At 44.2% G+C, this 16,822-nt stretch overlaps 1 protein-coding gene and 1 non-coding gene across 3 annotated transcripts in view; one reads left to right on the forward strand and one right to left on the reverse strand.

The window, feature by feature from the left end:
- The first annotated feature begins 4,816 nt into the window (after window positions 1-4,816).
- SCAP (SREBF chaperone) overlaps window positions 4,817-16,822 on the forward strand; it is a 73,107-nt gene continuing 61,101 nt past the window's right edge. Inside the window, exon 1 of one of the 2 annotated variants that reach the window (XM_058727145.1) lies at window positions 4,817-4,971. The gene's annotated coding sequence lies outside the window, so the exon portion shown is untranslated. Of the gene's footprint in view, window positions 4,972-11,932; window positions 11,956-16,822 lie in introns of those variants that run through there. The other variant, XM_058727146.1, reaches the window with a different exon arrangement.
- On the reverse strand, window positions 13,861-13,962 carry LOC131511206 (U6 spliceosomal RNA). Its single transcript, XR_009261409.1, has one exon. It is a non-coding gene; the product is annotated as a U6 spliceosomal RNA (small nuclear RNA).

Consider the following 16,822-nt stretch of genomic DNA (forward strand, 5'->3'; position numbering starts at 1 on the left):
AGCCCAACACTGGACTTGAACTCCTGACCCTGAGATTAAGACCTGAGCTGAGAGCAAGAGTCAGATACTTAGCTGACTGAGCCACCCGGACGCTCCTTTTTATGTATTTTAGATACTAACCCCTTATCATATATATCATTTGCAAATCTCTTCTCCCATTCAATCAGTTGCTTTTTAATTTTGTTAATGGCTTTCTTTGCTGTGCAAAAGTTTTTTTTAGTTCAACGTTGCTCCAATATTTGGGAAATTTGTTAAGAGTGGTGTGAGGTGGGGCACCTCAGTGGTTCAGTCAGTTAAGTGTCTGACTCTTGATCTCAGCTCAGATCACGATCTCATGGTTTGTGAGTTCAAGCCTCTTGTCAGGCTCTGCACTGCTTAGCACAGAGATCTCTAGCTGTGCCCCCCAAAGCTTGGGATTCTGTCTCTCCCTCTCTCTGCCCCTCCCCCACTCGAGCTCACTCAGTCAGTTAAGTGTCCGACTCTTGGTTTAGGCTCAGGTCATGATCTCACCATCCTGAGATGAAGCCCTGCATCGGGCTCAGAGGGGAGCTTGGAGCCTGCTTGGGATTCTGTCTCTCTCTCTCTCTCTCTCTGCCCTTCCCCCATTTGTGGTCTCTCTCTGTCTCTTTCTCTCAAAATAAATAAATAAACTAAAAAAAAAAGTTTGTCATTATCATTGGCACTATCATGGCCTTTGTAGTGACCACTACCATATTGCCTATAAGGTTTTGCTTGAAGGTATGCACAAAGACAACTTCTCTAGTGCAGGGAATTAACATCTTCTATTCCTGGCTTCTGATAACATGGCAGGAACTTGCTAGGTAATGAAGGCACTGAATGAGTATCAACACAACTTGGAGATTTTAAATATTTTTAATGACTGTATCATGGTTACAGATACCATGAATGTATCAGAAATAGAATGGCTACTGTTTATTGGAGTCTTGGTATTTTACATGGGTTCACGTTGATTCAATGTTTTTGCAGGCCACAGAGGTTGGTATTTTTGTTATTCTTGGTTGCATCTTAGAACTGGACTTGTGAGTCAAGGTTTCCTGAGGTTAATTTTCCCAGCCACAGGACAGTCACTGCTGCTCCGTGTAAGGACCAGGATTCAAATCCAAGGAGTCTGGGGCGCCTGGGTGGCTCAGATGGTTAGGCATCCGACTTCGGCTCAGGTCATGATCTCATGGTTCATGGGTTTGAGTCCTGCATCGGACTCTGTGCTGACAGCTCAGAGCCTGGAGCCTGCTTTGGATTCTGTGTCTCCCTCTCTCTTCTGCCCCTCCCCCACTTGCGCTCTTTCTCTCAAAAATAAATAAACATTAAAAAAATAATAATAACAAATCCAAGGAGTCTGGTCCTGAAACAGTCTTTTCCATTTTACCATGCTGCCAGCTGCTATCACTAATGCTTAATTCATGGTGGGCATGGTCGTGAGTGCAAATGATTGCAGAGACAGACCTGTGTCGTTATAAAACACCCTTCTCTGTGTCCATGACAGGTGGAGGTAGCTAGACAGAGGGCTGAGAACCCAGAGCCCTGGGTCTTAGCCTGTGGCCACCTGGTCAGTTACCAGAGTGACCTTAGGCAAACCTCCTCCTCTCTTTAGACATTTTCTTCATTTGTAAGATAGACCAACCTGCTATTTTTAAGATTGTCATAAGGATTGGCCCAGTGTGGAAGCTCAGGTATGGGGGACTGTTATCACTTCTTGATGATCTCTCTGCTCCACTGAGTTTTTAAAGCTTTTGGATTTATCATTCCCGTGGGGAGCAATCTGAAGTAAAGTTGAGCTTTGAGCTTTGGCTAGTTAGGGCTAAACGAAGATGTTTCACCTGAATGTGTCATGGGGTGCCGGGGTGGCTCACTTGGTTAAGTGTCTGACTTCAGGCCATGATCTCGTAGTTCGTGGGTTCGAGCCCCACATTAGGGTCTCTGCTGTCAGTGCAGAACCTGCTTTGGCTCCTCTGTCTCCCTCACTCCCGCTCTCAAAAATAAATAAACATTAAAAAAGAAAAAAGCTGAAGTTGTATCTGCAACTTACCTGGGAATGCATAACAAATTGAATGGATTGTTGGGTGGATAAAGGAAGAGAAGTTTTATTTCGTGTGTGTGTGTGTGTGTGTGTGTGTGTGTGTGTGTTTGATAGGTATAAGATACTAAGCAAAACATTAACAGCTCTAGGGTATATAGTTGTTAACTGTGTGGTCTTTTCAACTTTTCTCTGTTTTCATAATAAAATGTTGGAGGAACCCAAAAATCACGGCCACTGCATTCCACTCCTAGGGAGCAGCTTCACCAGGGGCCCAAGAACCTCAGCTCCCAGCCATGAAGGACTCTCGGCAGTGGGTGCTGCAAGGTACATAGACGCTTAGCTAAGTGCTCGTCCGTTTTGGAGGCTCTTGTTTTTGGAGGCAGTGTCCAGACCTTGCTGAGAGTCAGTCCCCTGCAGACACAGGTTTGGTGGAGTGTTTGGGTGGGGAGGGGTTGGTGAAGAAGGGTGGGGGGGTGACAGCACTTCCCAAATGACAGTCTAAGTCTCCATAATGGGGGTTGTGAAAAGGCAGGCTCCTCCCCCTCTCTGGAGTGGACTCTGATCCAGTGTGCCTAGGATAGGGCTCAGGAAGACAGATTTAACTTTAAATATTCCCCAGGTGATTCTGCTGTAAGGCAAGTTTGGAACCACATTCTTTGTAGAAACTTGGCAGTAAAAGGAAAGGATTGGGACTGAGTCATGCAGGGTCACAGTAGCTTCACCAAGAAAACTAAAAATAAACTGGATAGACTTTATTTTTGCCAAAAGGAATGAGACAGTGGAGAGAGAGAAGGAACAGCTGAAGGATAAGTGGGATCCCTCTTGCTCAAGGTTTTTGAGGGGCCAGAGGATGGCATTTCAAGGGCCAGATGTATAGAGAGTGATGTGAGAATGGATGAGGGATGTAGGTAAGGCTCTCCACGCTGCTGCCCATTGTGGCCTCTAATTTATTTGTTTTTAAATTGTTTTTTATCATTTATTTTTGAGAGCATGGGGGGGGAGGGGCAGAGAGAGAGAGGGACAGATGATCTGAAGCCAGCTCTGCAGTGATAGCAGTGAGCCCATGTGGGGCTTGAATTCACGAAGTGTGAGATCATGCCCTGAGCCAAAGTCAGGTGCTCAACCAACTGAGCTACCCAGGTGCCCTCCTCTCTCTCTAATTTAAAAACAAGCAAGACGTGTGTTTCCCTACCCCTTTCCCCCTGGTCTCGGGCACTCATGGAAACAGTACCAGTAAGGGACCTTCACGTAATAAAAAAACACACATAAAAATAAAACCAAAAACAAATTCTTCATAGAATAAAAATTCCCATCTAAAGCCAGAAACTAATCCTGAATACAGGGCAAAATCTTCAAGGTCACTTTGGGCCTAGGCCACTTGTCCTCACTATTGTTTAATTTCCCTGTGACAATAGTGTGGTGGGGCAGGGAGGGAGGCAAGCCTTAGGCGGCCTTGGAGAGGCGGTCCAGAGTCCAGTGGAAATGAATGGGCGTGAGGGAGGAGTATGACTCTTTGAAGAAGGCTTAGGAGGGGCTGGGGGCTGGAGTCCCATCTTGCATTGTCCCATCCGCTCCTGAGGGCTGGATCAGGATCTGCCCCGGGGTGGGTGCGGCTGAGCTGAGCATGCCTAGGGCGGCAGGGTGGGGGCGGGGCCGACCCCTGGCACTCGAGGGCGAAGGGGGTGCGATCCAGGTCCCTGCGCGTGGGCCCCGGGCAGTCGCAGCGCGCAGCATCCCAGGATGGTCAGCGCTGGGCTGTGTCCCCAGCGCGGGTGAAGGCCCCTCCTGTTCCGCTTGTGTGAGACCCAGTAAGGAGCCCTACGTAAGGGCTTTCGGGACGCTCAGATGAATGCTCAGCTCAGCACCCGGCACATAGTAAAAAACTCAGTGGACGCAGATGTGCGGTTCCAACAAAGACACACAGTATGTGTAAAATGAATGGTTAAATGCCCCTCGGCGGATAGGAAAGCCCAGCACCCTAAACCCGCCCGCCACTCAATCATATCTGCCCACCACACATCAGCAGCACCCAGAGCCTTCCTTCTCTGTGGATGACTTTTCACAAAAATGAGATCGTACTGCACAGCTCATTTTGAACCATCTTTCAAGAACAGGTTTCAACATCAGTAAATATTCATAAAACTTATCCTTTAAAAAGGCTGTAGGGAAATCTGTTTTATGGACAGAAGTTATTCCAGCCATATGTATCTGTTGTGCATCTGCATGGTTGTTTTTAATTTATCGCTGTTCCAAATGGGGCCATAGGCATCTGGTGCACGTTCTTGATAAATTCTCTGGAAGGTGCTGTCAAAAGCCCTGGTGCAGGGGCGCCTGGGTGGCGCAGTCCGTTAAGCGTCCGACTTCAGCCAGGTCACGATCTCACGGTCCGTGAGTTCGAGCCCCGCGTCAGGCTCTGGGCTGATGGCTCGGAGACTGGAGCCTGTTTCCGATTCTGTGTCTCCCTCTCTCTCTGCCCCTCCCCCGTTCATGCTCTGTCTCTCTCTGTCCCAAAAATTAAAAAAACAAAAACAAAAACAAAACAAAAAAAAACGTTGAAAAAAAAAAAAAAAGCCCTGGTGCAGTCCTCAGGGCCCTGCCCCATCTTCACGCCCCGCCCCGCCCCGCCCAGCCCAGGACCGCCACTTCTCCCTCCCTCTGTGTGTTGTGGCGGGCGTCCGCCAGGGGGCAAGCGGGAGCCGCGGGCGGGGCTCGACTACGCATGTGCGCGCCTCTGGAGCACGTGCGGAGGGCGGTGAGGGCTGGAGGGGAAAGGTAGGAGGTGAGAGGTGAAGGGGCGGAGAGCTGCGCGGGCGCCAGGCGGCCGGCATAGAGAGGGCGGGCACCACGCACCGGACCACGGGCCGGGAGCGCGCACGCCGCGCTCCGCCCCCGCCGCCGCCGCCACCGCCGCCTGGGAGCTGCTGCCGCCACAGGTACCGCCGCGCGTGTCCCCACGGCGCCTGTCCACGGGCTCGGGCTCGGGCCTCCGGCCGCGCGGTCCCGGGAAGTCGGGGGTGCGGACCGCCGGGGGCACTGGTGCGCGGACGTGGGCGCTGTCCAGCAGCCGTGCGGGCCGGGAGACCGCAGCCCGGAGAGGGGGGCCGGGCCGCCGCGTCCCCACCCCCACCCGGGCCGCGCCCCCGCCCGCGCGCCCGTGCCCCCACCCAGCCCCTGGTCCCGCGTGACCACTGCCGGGGGAGGGGGTCTCGCCGTTGCGGCCGGCCCCTGGCCCGCGGTCCCGGGAAGCCGCCGCTTCTAGAACCTGCTTTGGGGCTGTCTGGGTTTTCTAGAGTGCGGGGGAGAGCATGCTGTCCACTCCTGTCTCTTTTGGGCTCTCTGGTTTTGAGGCAACACGTAGCTTCTTTGCTGGGTTTTGCCTGGCTTCTAGTTTTATGTTTTGCCGAAGCCCAAACTTTGCTCAATCACGTTGCCTGTGTTTACCGTGTTGCTTCGTGTTTATTATTACCTTAGTATATCATACAGGATTATAATGTCACGGTTGCAGGGAGCCTGGACCGTTTGAATCGCAGAAAGTTGTACAGGTGGAAATGCTGTTGGCCGGAGGGGGCGGCGGGTCCCTGTGGGGGTTCTGGGAGGAGTTCTCCTCGGTCTGGCTTCTGGCTATCCCACCTCTTAGGGTGACAATCAGAGCTGCGTGATTACACTCTTTGGGGATTTTGTAATAATATTTGTGAAAAAGACCTACGAAAGGTTTACTTAATGATGTTAGATTTGTGTTTCTTTTATCCGACCAGACGTTTTGCGGAGTTTGGTTATATGGTGGCTTATTGGTGTGCTGCTGTCTCAGGATATCGTGCTAAGATTGAAGGCTAGGGTCAAGGATGTCTGGTTAGTGCCGAACACACCCTAGTGTTCCTGAATGCTGCTTAAATGATGAACTATTTCTTTTCCTTTTTTTTTTTTTTTTTACAGTGCCACATTTTAAGATAAAAATTTTTCAGAGTATGGTTGACTTGCAATGTTACATTATTTTCAGATGTACAACAGTGATTGAACTTCCTATGTTTTGCTCACCACAAGAGTAGTTGCCATCTGATCTGTATATTGTTTTTGAACATTTATTCATTTTTGAGACAGCGAGAGAGAGAGAGAGAGAGAGAGAGAGAGAGAGAGAGAAAGAGAACGTGACGGGGGGGCGGGGGGAGAGGGAGGGAGACACAGAATCTAAAGCAGGCTCCAGGCTCTGAGCTGTCAGCACAGAGCCCAACGTAGGGCTCGAACTCACCAACTGCCAGATCATGACCTGAGCAGAAGTCAGACGCTTAACTGCCACCCAGGTGCCCCTGACCTGTATATTTCTAAGTGAATGTTAATATAGTTTTGGTTTTAAGGTGTTTTTACACATTTGGAGCATTCCCACTAGGCACATGATATAAAAAACAAAATATAAATGTATCTTAATATTCTTTTGGTCATAGATTGAAAGCATTACTTCTCATTTATTATGAACTAATTGGGTGTTTGAGAGCTCTCTCTCTCTCTCTGTCTCTCTCTTTTTTTGCTGTTGTGCAAAAGCAGCATGTCTCCTGAGGTCCCCGTGTGCTTTATAATCATTCGTATCCCCCCCTCCCCCTCCCCATCCCAGCAGTCTAGACTAGTTTACGGTTGTGGGGTGGATAAAAAGTCTACTCCTAGTGGGCAGAAAGACTATGAGTTGCCTGGGGTCATTATGAGTTGCCTGAGCAAGTAAACTGTCCAGTTGGGAAGCAAACCATGCCTGTGGGGTTCAGTACTCATGCATTTATTAATGTTTGGCGGCAGACTTTAGAGATGCTTACTCTCTTAGTATCTAGCCATGCACATGGATGTGTCTTAAGGACTGTGGAATGACACTTAGGTTTCTGTGCTTTTTGTTTAACCTCACCATTGGTAGCCATTTGCTGTCTCCAGGGTTAGTTATATTGGCTCTGACGGGTACTTTGTATACGGTTTATGTCATCACTTCCATTTGAGCCGATGAGAAGGTTGCCTCTCGTAGAGAAAGTGGATTTCCAGGGTCACCCAGCTTGTAAGTGGTGGATCAGGCCTTCAGATCTGCCAGACCCTGCTACTTGAGCTACTTCCACTGTAACTTAACTTGCTGCCTTCCTGAGTTGGCTGATGAAACAAAGTCCAGGTGACGTGTTTTTTTTCCCCCTGCCTGAAGTAGTAATTTTGAGTGAAATATTTATTGAACGTGTGTACTGTCTAGATACTGTGTTAGGTGCTCTAATAATAGCTTATCTCACTTAATCATCGTAGTAACTGGGGGAGATGATACTGTTATCACCCCCTTTAATGATGAGTTTTACAGATGTTATCTGCCTGGCCCCGGGTCACCTGCTGAGTTAGAGGCAGAGCCCAGGCTCTGCAAACCTAGGCTTGCTTGATGACAGTCTGTACTTTTATGTTCTTCTTGCGCCTGCTGGCTTCACAGTCTCCTCCGTTGCCCGTTGGCAGGTGAGAGGTAGCAGAAGAAGGTGATGGGGTGAAGGGTAGAAGCCAGCATCACAGACCCAAGTCTCAGATGTGGAACTCAGCAGGAAGTAGACTGCATTTGACGGCCCTGCATTTGACAGCTTCCACTTGAGTGGTCAGGGGCACTGCCAGAGAACGCTTGCAGGGTTGCTGGCCCATACATGAGTTTTGCAGTGGAGTCCAAAGATGGGGAGTGCATGCATCAAAGGTGCACATGGGTCTCAGGGGAAAAAAAAAATCAAAACTGACTTTCGTGTTTATTTTAGCTTTACTTAATTTTTATTAGGTTATTTTATAATGTACACTATATAGTAGTATATACATATAACATGTACTAGTATATATATATTGGGATGTTTACTCAAATTCTTGTTGGGGTTTCATAATCAAAAACATTTGGAAACCTCTGATTTGATATTTAGCATTTGTATCAAATATGTAAGGTGTTGTGCTAATCATTTGTTCCTGAGTTGGAAGTTTAATGAAGTTCAGTGTGATTCCACATAAAGAGGGAGAATGGTATTTCATATTAATAACCAATTATAAATTATTTTAAAAGTTGCAGTTACAATTTTGTGAAAGAGGATATGGTTATTTTAATGGTCTTTGTCTCAAATATAGCAGCAGTTTTAAGTTTGAAGCTATAGTGACTGAGCTAGCCCTTTAGAAATTAAAATTTTGTTGAATCTCTTCTATTTTAAACCTGTTAATGTCAGAAGTGAGACACTAAAACAATCAGTTAACGTAAATGTGGCAGTTGTAATAGTCGTAGCTGTTAAGCAACTTCAGAGTATTTGCAAATTTTAGATGATAGTTAGATATATTGAAATTCCAGATACGTTGGTTCCTTACCGCTTTTTACAAACTAGATTTGATTTTCTTCAGGTCACTCCTCTGCAGTGATTGGTGCGTTATATTAAAACAAGAAATTCCAGAATTCTAATTTAAAAAATATATTTAAGTTACTTCCAGCTTATTTCACAGTTGAATAGATTAGTGCATGTTTAGGAGTTCAGGTTAAAATAACAGAAAGGGGTTTGAGCAAAAACTGTATTTCTTTGGCTAGACAAGCTTTTTATTTATTTTTTTTTAAATCCAGGTGGGACATGATTCATACCAGCAGTTCTTACTTTAGTGTGAATCAGAATCACCTGGAGGGCTGGTTTTAACCTCACTTCACTACAGTCCCTGACTCTGTAGTTTACAGCTAGGCCTTGGAATTTGAATTTCAAACAAGTTACCAGGTGCTGCTGCTGGTCTAGGGAACTATACTTTGAGAGCTATGGCTCCATACAGTGCACCTAAAACCAGAGCATGATGCCGGTACTTACGTGTTTCACACTGAATCCCATCAGCGTTAGTCGTATACTATAGTTTTGCCAAGTACATAACTGGCTCTTGTTCTTAGCCAGTTTTCTCATTATTTTTAGATGATGTCATAATTCTCAATTCTCAGTTGAGAATTTCATTCTCATTATATTGCTATTTTTATTTTTTACTGCAATCCTATATTTCTAAATTTGTTGAGGGGTTAGAGATGTTTAAAAAATACAAGTTGTCTGTTGAAGAACAGTTAATAGGCAGGTGTGCATGTGCACAGGTTTTTTTTCCTATAATTCCAGTGGCAGGCTTTATTCTTGCTCATTTTCTTGTTCTCGCGTGTTCTTTCTCTATAATGAGATCATACTGTCTTGTATCCATTTTTTGTTATTGCGTAAACATGATTTTATGTAAAACACTATTCTACAGCATTTATTTAAAAATTTTTTTTTAACATTTTATTTTTGAGACAGGGAGAGACAGAGCATGAACAGGGGAGGGTCAGAGAGAGGGAGACACAGAATCCGAAACAGGCTCCAGGCTCTGAGCTGTTGGCACAGAGCCCGATGTGGGGCTCGAACTCACGGACCGCGAGATCATGACCTGAGCCGAAGTCGGCCGCTCAACCGACTGAGCCACCCAGACGCCCCTATTCTACAGCATTTAAAACATTTTTTTAATGTTTATTTTTGAGAGAGTGCGTGCATGAGCAGGGGAGGGGCAGAGAGCAAGGGAGACACACAATCCTAAGCAGGCTCCAGGCTCCGAGCTGTCAGCACAGAGCTCAACGTGGGGCTCCAACTATAGAGTGCGAGATCATGACCTGAGCTTAGGTCACACACTTAACCGACTGAGCCACCCAGGGACCCCCATTTTTGTTTTTTTAAACTTAAAATTTCATTTATTTTTATGTTTCCCAGTAACTTTCAACTTTGAGCAGCTTGCTGTGTTTGGCTGTGGGTTGGGATTGCACCTTTCAGAAGACTGCACTATCACTCAAAGTCTCCAATCATGGTCCTCTTCAACAATCTTTAGTAGCTCCCTGCTCTCATGATCTTCCCCAAAATGATGTACCCAACTCTTCTTCTCTCTACCAGCTCATGTAGATGCCGCCTCATCTCCATGGGGTGATTAGGTCCTTTCTTTCAGGCCTGACCTCTGGTTGGATGTGGACGTTCATTCTGATTTGTCATCCTTGCACCAGTAACTGTTGGAAACATCAAGACCTGCCTTTAGCACACAGCAGAGAATGTTGCATCTCATATTCCTGTCAGGGAGGATAATCTTGAATTTTTCACTTCCCAAATGCCATCCCAAGCACAACTGTGAGAAAACATTCGTGAGACTGTGCTGGAAGGTGTTTCAATGCACATGTTCTGGGCAGTGTTTTGTCTTTGAGTGAAGCCAGATCATTAGGAGGCAACATAATTTTGGCCCCTCCTCCAATTGTTTTTTAGTAAACTGACTTTGCATGGTCCCATCAGCTTGCATGGAGATCTGTGTGAGAAGTCCCTAAGAAAATCTCTGAGGCCTACTGGAATTTCCTTGAGGTTTAATGCTTGGAGTGACTGTGCCTCTTCGAAGCCACTGTTTTGATTTTGTCTAAAGTATAGTGTGAACTAAGTCAGTAATGGTTCCCTCTTTGCATTGGCTATTTGGGAGTTCAGAGTCTGATTTGTACTCAGAGTTCTATGGTTTGTATTTTCTATATTAAGGTTACTTTTGGCTTATGATGTTCTTTTTAATGTCTAGTTATTTTGCTCTTTTAGATTATACCGTAACATATATAACACATTTGGGGCACCTGGGTGGCTCAATCAGTTGAGTGTCCAAATTTGGCTCAGGTCATGATCTCACAGTTTGTGAGTTCTAGCCCCGCGTCGGGCTCTGTGCTGACGGCTGGGAGCCTGGAGCCTGCTTCGGATTCTGTGTCTCCCTCTCTCTCCCTGCCTCTCCCTTGCTCATGCTCTGTCTCTGTCTGTCTCTTGAAAATAAACGTTAAAAAAAAAAAGTCTCCCTGCATTAAAAAAAAAATATATATGTGTATATATATAGACACACACACACATACATATATATAAAACACATTTCATCCCTATTCTAAACATTACTGTAACTATATTGTAACCAAATCTCTGTTCCCCTCCTATTTCCTTTCCTTCTAATACACTTAATCCCTCCTAGCCCTGTCTTCCCCCCCCCCTCCTGTGTGCTCCTTCTTTTTTGTTGTTTAATTTTTTTTATTGTGGTAAATATATATAATATAAAACTTGTCATCTTAATCATTTTAAGTGTACAGTTCAGTGGTTTGAATAAATTCATAATGTGCAACCATTAATGCCGTTCATCTCCCATTTCTCTTTATCTTGGAAAACCAAGACTCTATACCATTGAACAGCTTCCCATTCCCTTCTTCCCCAGCCTCCTGGCAACCACCATTCTACTTTCTGATTTTGTTTACTCTAAGTACATCATATAAATGGAATCATACAGTATTTGTCTTTTTGTGACTGGCCTATTTCATTTATTATGATGTCCTCGTGATTCATCCATGTTGTAGCATGTGTTAAAATGGAATTTATATATCACATTTTATTTACCCATATATCCAGTGATGGATATTTGGGTTTTTGTACCTTTTGTATATTGTGAATAATGCTGTTATGGATATGGGTGTACAAATATTCAAGTTCCTGTTTTCTGTTTTGGGTATATACATAAATGGAATTGCTGGATCATATAGTAATTCTTTGATTAATTTTTTAAGGAACCATCATACAGTTTTCCACAGTGGCTGTACCATTTTACATTATTACTAGCAATGAACAAGGTTTCCAGTTTCTCCACATCCTTGCCAGCACTTGTTATTTTCTGGGGTTTTGTTTTGTTTTGATGGTAGCCATCCTAGTGGACGTGAGATGATATCTCATTGTAGTTTTGATTTGCATTTCCTTAATGGTTAGTGATGTTGAGCATCTTTTTATGTGCTTATTAGCCATTGGTGTATCTTCTGTAGAGAAATGTTTATTCAAGTCCTTTGCCCAGTTTTATATCAGATTGTTTGTTTTTTTGTTGTTTTAGGAGTTCTCTGTGTATGCTGGATAGTAATCCCTTACCAGGTACTTGATTTGTAAATATTTTCTCCCATTCTTTGTGCTGCCTTTTCACTCTGTTGCTGGTGTATTTTGATGCACACAATTTTAACATTGTTAAGAAGTCCAATCTGTTTTTTCTTTTGCCTGTGTCCTTAGTGTCATATCCAAGAAATCATTGCCAAGTCCAATGTTGTGAAGCTTTTGCCATTTTTTTTTTTTTTTTTTAAGTTATCTTACACCCAACATGGGGCTTGAACTCATGACTGTAAGGTTAACTGAGCCAGCCAGGTGCCCCTTGCCCTAGGTTTTCTTATAAGAATTTTATAAGGATGCCTGGGTGGCTCAGTTGGTTGAGTGTCCAACTCTTGATTTTGGCTCAGGTCATGATCTCATGGTTGTGGGATTGTGTGCGTGGGGTTCTCTCTCTCTCTCTCCCTCCCTCCCTCCCTCCCTCCCTCTCTAAATAATAAATAAAGCATAAAGAAAAGAATTTTATAGTTTTAGGCCTTAAGCTTAAGTCTTTTAACCCTTTTTTTAAGTTTATTTTTTTTTTAGTAATCTCTACCCAATGTGGAGCTCAAACTCACAACCCCCAGATCAAGAGTCGCATGCTCTTCCAACTAAGCCAGCCAGTTGGAAGGTCTTTGAACCTTGCATATTCATTCTTGCTAAATTTTGTAAGGGGATAAATTCTAAAAAGGTTTCGCACATTACAAAGACTTCCTTGTTTATTAATGTTTATTATGGTAAAATTCAAATATATACAAAAGCAGAGAGCAGTGAGCTTTTGTGTGCCTATTATTCAGTTATATCTGTTATTTACTAATTAACTCAGGGCAGTCTTGCTTCATCTGTATCTTTCAGTCTTCCTCTTTTTATATTTTCATTTTTTCTTTCTAAATTGTTTTATTTTTAACTTTTTAATTTTAATTTTTTTTACATTTAAAAAAATATTTATTTATTTATTTTTTTTACTTTGAGAGAGAGCATACATGCATGCAAGCAAGGGAGCAGAGAGAGAATCCCAAGCAGGCTCCACACTCAGCACAGAACTCAACATGGGGCTTGATCTCATAACCATGAGATCATGACCTGAGTCAAAAATCAAGAGTTGGGGGCGCCTGGGTGGCGCAGTCGGTTAAGCGTCCGACTTCAGCCAGGTCACGATCTCGCGGTCCGTGAGTTCGAGCCCCGCGTCAGGCTCTGGGCCGATGGCTCGGAGCCTGGAGCCTGTTTCCGATTCTGTGTCTTCCTCTCTCTCTGCCCCTCCCCCGTTCATGCTCTGTCTCTCTCTGTCCCAAAAATAAATAAAAAATGTTGAAAAAAAAAATTTAAAAAAAAAAAAAAAAAATCAAGAGTTGGATGCTTAACCAACTGAACCACCCAGGCACCCCCTTTCTAAATTATTTGATGAGTTTTTTTTTATTGTGATAAAATATACATAACATAAAATTTATCATTTTAACCATTAAATTTTTTTTAGTGTTTATTTTTGAGAGAGAGAGACAGACTGTGAACAGGGAAGGGGCAGAGAGAGAGGGAGAGACAGAATCCGAAGCAGGCTCCAGGCTCTGAGCTGTCAGCACAGAGCCTGACATGGGGCTTGAACTCGTGAACCACGAGATCGTGACCTGAGCCAAAGTTGGACACTTAACAGACTGAGCCACCCAGGCACCCCTAACCATTTTGTTTGTTTGTTTTAAATTTTTTTTTTTAACATTTATTTATTTTTGAGACAGAGAGAGACAGAGCATGAGCGGGGGAGGGTCAGAGAGAGAGGGAGACACAGAATCAGAAGCAGGCTCCAGGCTCTGAGCTGTCAGCACAGAGCCCGACGCGGGGCTCTAACTCACGGACCGTGAGATCATGACCTGAGCCGAAGTCGGACGCTTAACCGACCAAGCCACCCAGGCGCCCCTTTTTTTGGTTTAATACATGGAATGCTTCATAAATTTGTGTGTCATCCTTGCACAGGGCTATGCTGATCTTCTCTGTCATTTCAGTATTACCATATGTTACTGCTGAAGCACCATTTTAACCATTTTTAAGTGTACCTTTCAGTGGCATCAGATATATTCACAGTATTGTACAACCATCACCACTGTCCATTTCCAGAACTTTTTCATCATTCCAAACACAAACTCTGTACTCATTAAACAACTTCCCATTCTTCCCTCCTCCTACCCCTGGCAACCACTATTCTCCTTTCTGTTTCTATGAATTTGCCTATTCTAAGTTCCTCGTATAAGTGGAATCATACTGTGTTTGTCCTTTTATATGTGGCTTATTTCACTTAACATAGTGAACACTGTTCATCCATGTTGTATTATGTGTCAGAATTTCATTTTCTTTTCATTCCTTTTGGAATATTTTCCAAATATTCTCTTGTATGTATATCCACATTTTATTTATCTCTTTATCTGTCGGCAGACATTTGGGCTGTTTCTCCCTTTGCCTATTGTGAATAATGCTGCTATAAACGTGACTGTACAGATATCTGTTCAAATCCCTACTTTCAGTTCTTTGGATATATACCCAGGGGAGGAATTGCTGGAACATATGGTAATTCTGTATTTAACTTTTTGAGGAACTGCTAGATTGTTTTCCACAGTGGCTGCCCCATTTTACTTTGTACCAGTAACTTACAAGGGTTCCCAGTTGCTCCACATCCTTGGCAACGTTACTTTCCATTTTTATTTGTTTTTGTTTATTATTTTTAAAGATGTTTAAATGTTGACTTATTTTTGAGAGAGAGGGAGAGACAGAGGGAGAGGGCATGCGTGCAGAGCGGGGGCAGATAGACAGGGGGAGAAAGAATCCCAAGCAAGCTCTGCACTGTCAGCACAGAGCCTGACATGGGACTTGAACCCATGAACCACCAGATCATGACCTGAGCCGAGATCAGGAGTCGGACATTTAACTGACTGAGCCACCCAGGTGCCCCTGTTTTTATTTTTAAATAATAGCTATGCTTGTGGATGTGAAGTGATATCTCATTATGGTTTTTGTTTTTAATTTTTTTTTTCTCATTTTTTGGAGACAGAGACAGAGTGCGAGTGGGGGAGGGGCAGAGAGAGGAAGACACAGAATCTGAAGCAGGCTCCAGGCTCCGAGCTAGCAACACAGAGCCCGACGTGGGGCTTGAACCCACGAACCGCGAGATCATGACCTGAACTGAAGTCGGACACTTAAGTGACTGAGCCACTCAGGCACCCCACTGTCATTATGGTTTTAATTTGCATTCCCTAATGATTAGTGGTGTTGGGCATCTTTTCATGTGCCTCTTGGCCATTAGTATATCTTCCCTAGAGAAATGTCTATTCAAGTCCTTTTCCCATTTTTGAATAGGCTTTTTTGGTTTTTTGTTGCCAACTTATAAAAGTTTTTTTATGTGTTCTAGATATTAAGTCCCTATCAGGTATGATTACTTTTTCCCACTCTGTGGGTTGTCTTTTCACTCAATAGCTTCCTTTGATGCACAAAAATTCAGTTTTTGAGGTCCAGTTTTTTTTTCTGCCTGTGCTTTTGGTGTCATATTCAAGAAATTTTTGTCAAATCCAGTATTCTGAAGCTTTTACTCTACTTTCTTTTAAGAGTTTTATAGTTTTAGCTCTTTGTTTAGGTCTTTGATGAATTTTGAATTTTTATATATGATGTAATGGTCCCATCTAACTATTTTGCATAGTGGCTGTCCAGTTTTCCCAGCACCATTTTTTGAAAATGGCTGTGTCAAGGAGAAGAGCTCCAGGTGAACTTCATCTCAAGCTCTCTCTCACAGTGCTTTTGCAGATTTATGTTGGGAATGAAACCATTTTCTGTGTAGCGTTTATATTAAAAGCTTTTGTGACAGTAATGAAAAAGAGTCTTTTCACACTCTCACTTTAGGGTAAGCTATCAAGAACCGTGGTGCCCTCCATCAGGCCACACTTCTGTCAGGAAACCAGGCAAGGGGCCTCTGTCCTGTGTGGATATGGCTGTGCTTGCCCACGGTTAGCTGGGAGCAGGCGGCTGGTCCTCGCCATGCTCCTGCCAGCACCTGCTGGGACTGAGACTGAGGGCACCCTCCCCCTCAGCCAGAAGTCTTATGAAATGACTGGGCTGTCCCATTGGGTTCCTGGGTTGCTTCTAGGTTTAAAACAAATTCTTTGCCCACATTCTTAGCAGGGGTTAGTTCAGTCCCTTTGTTAGTCCTTCCTGACCAGGTCAGAAGGGAATAAGAATGTGGTAGCTGGCACTGTGGAAGAAAATCTGTAATATATTTGTTGTTGTCCAGTTGTGAAGAGAGTCGGCATCATGTACGTGGTTACTTGTGATGACCATCACAACCAGTTAATATAATTTGGTCTTCCCTTCGATCTGGGTATTGCTGTGCCATCCTAACAATTACTCTAAATGTGGCAGTAATCATCCTCTTGAATATATATGTATTTTCGGGCTTCAAGTTCTCTGAAATCAGCTTTCATTCATGAAGTGAAACTCCTCTCTCTGTTCATTTACTTTTAACTTGGTCTGCTGAGAATTCTCTGGATTGTTTGGCTAATTTTGATGCTTTCAGAAACAGAATTTCCTGTCCTTATCATTGGGCCGCCTTGCAAAACAACTTTCAGAAAAATCTTCTTTCCCCCAAGGATGAATTGTTTGCACCAGTGGACTAGTTTAGCACAGTGAACAGACTTGCAGTGACTTTCCGCTCGGCACCAAATGAGATGCTGGGTACTCTAGGGAACACAAAGGCGATTCAGCTGTGACCTTCTTCCCAAAGGGACCATAATCAATCAGAGGAGGCTCAGAGAGTCAGAACGAACACAGGCATGGGGGAAATACACAGTGACAGAAATTCAGGGAAGACTGCTGCTTCCACAGGGAAGCATTGTTCATTATTTTTAATTTT

Source organism: Neofelis nebulosa, chromosome 4 (assembly GCF_028018385.1).
Source record: "Neofelis nebulosa isolate mNeoNeb1 chromosome 4, mNeoNeb1.pri, whole genome shotgun sequence".
Lineage (NCBI taxonomy): Eukaryota > Metazoa > Chordata > Mammalia > Carnivora > Felidae > Neofelis > Neofelis nebulosa.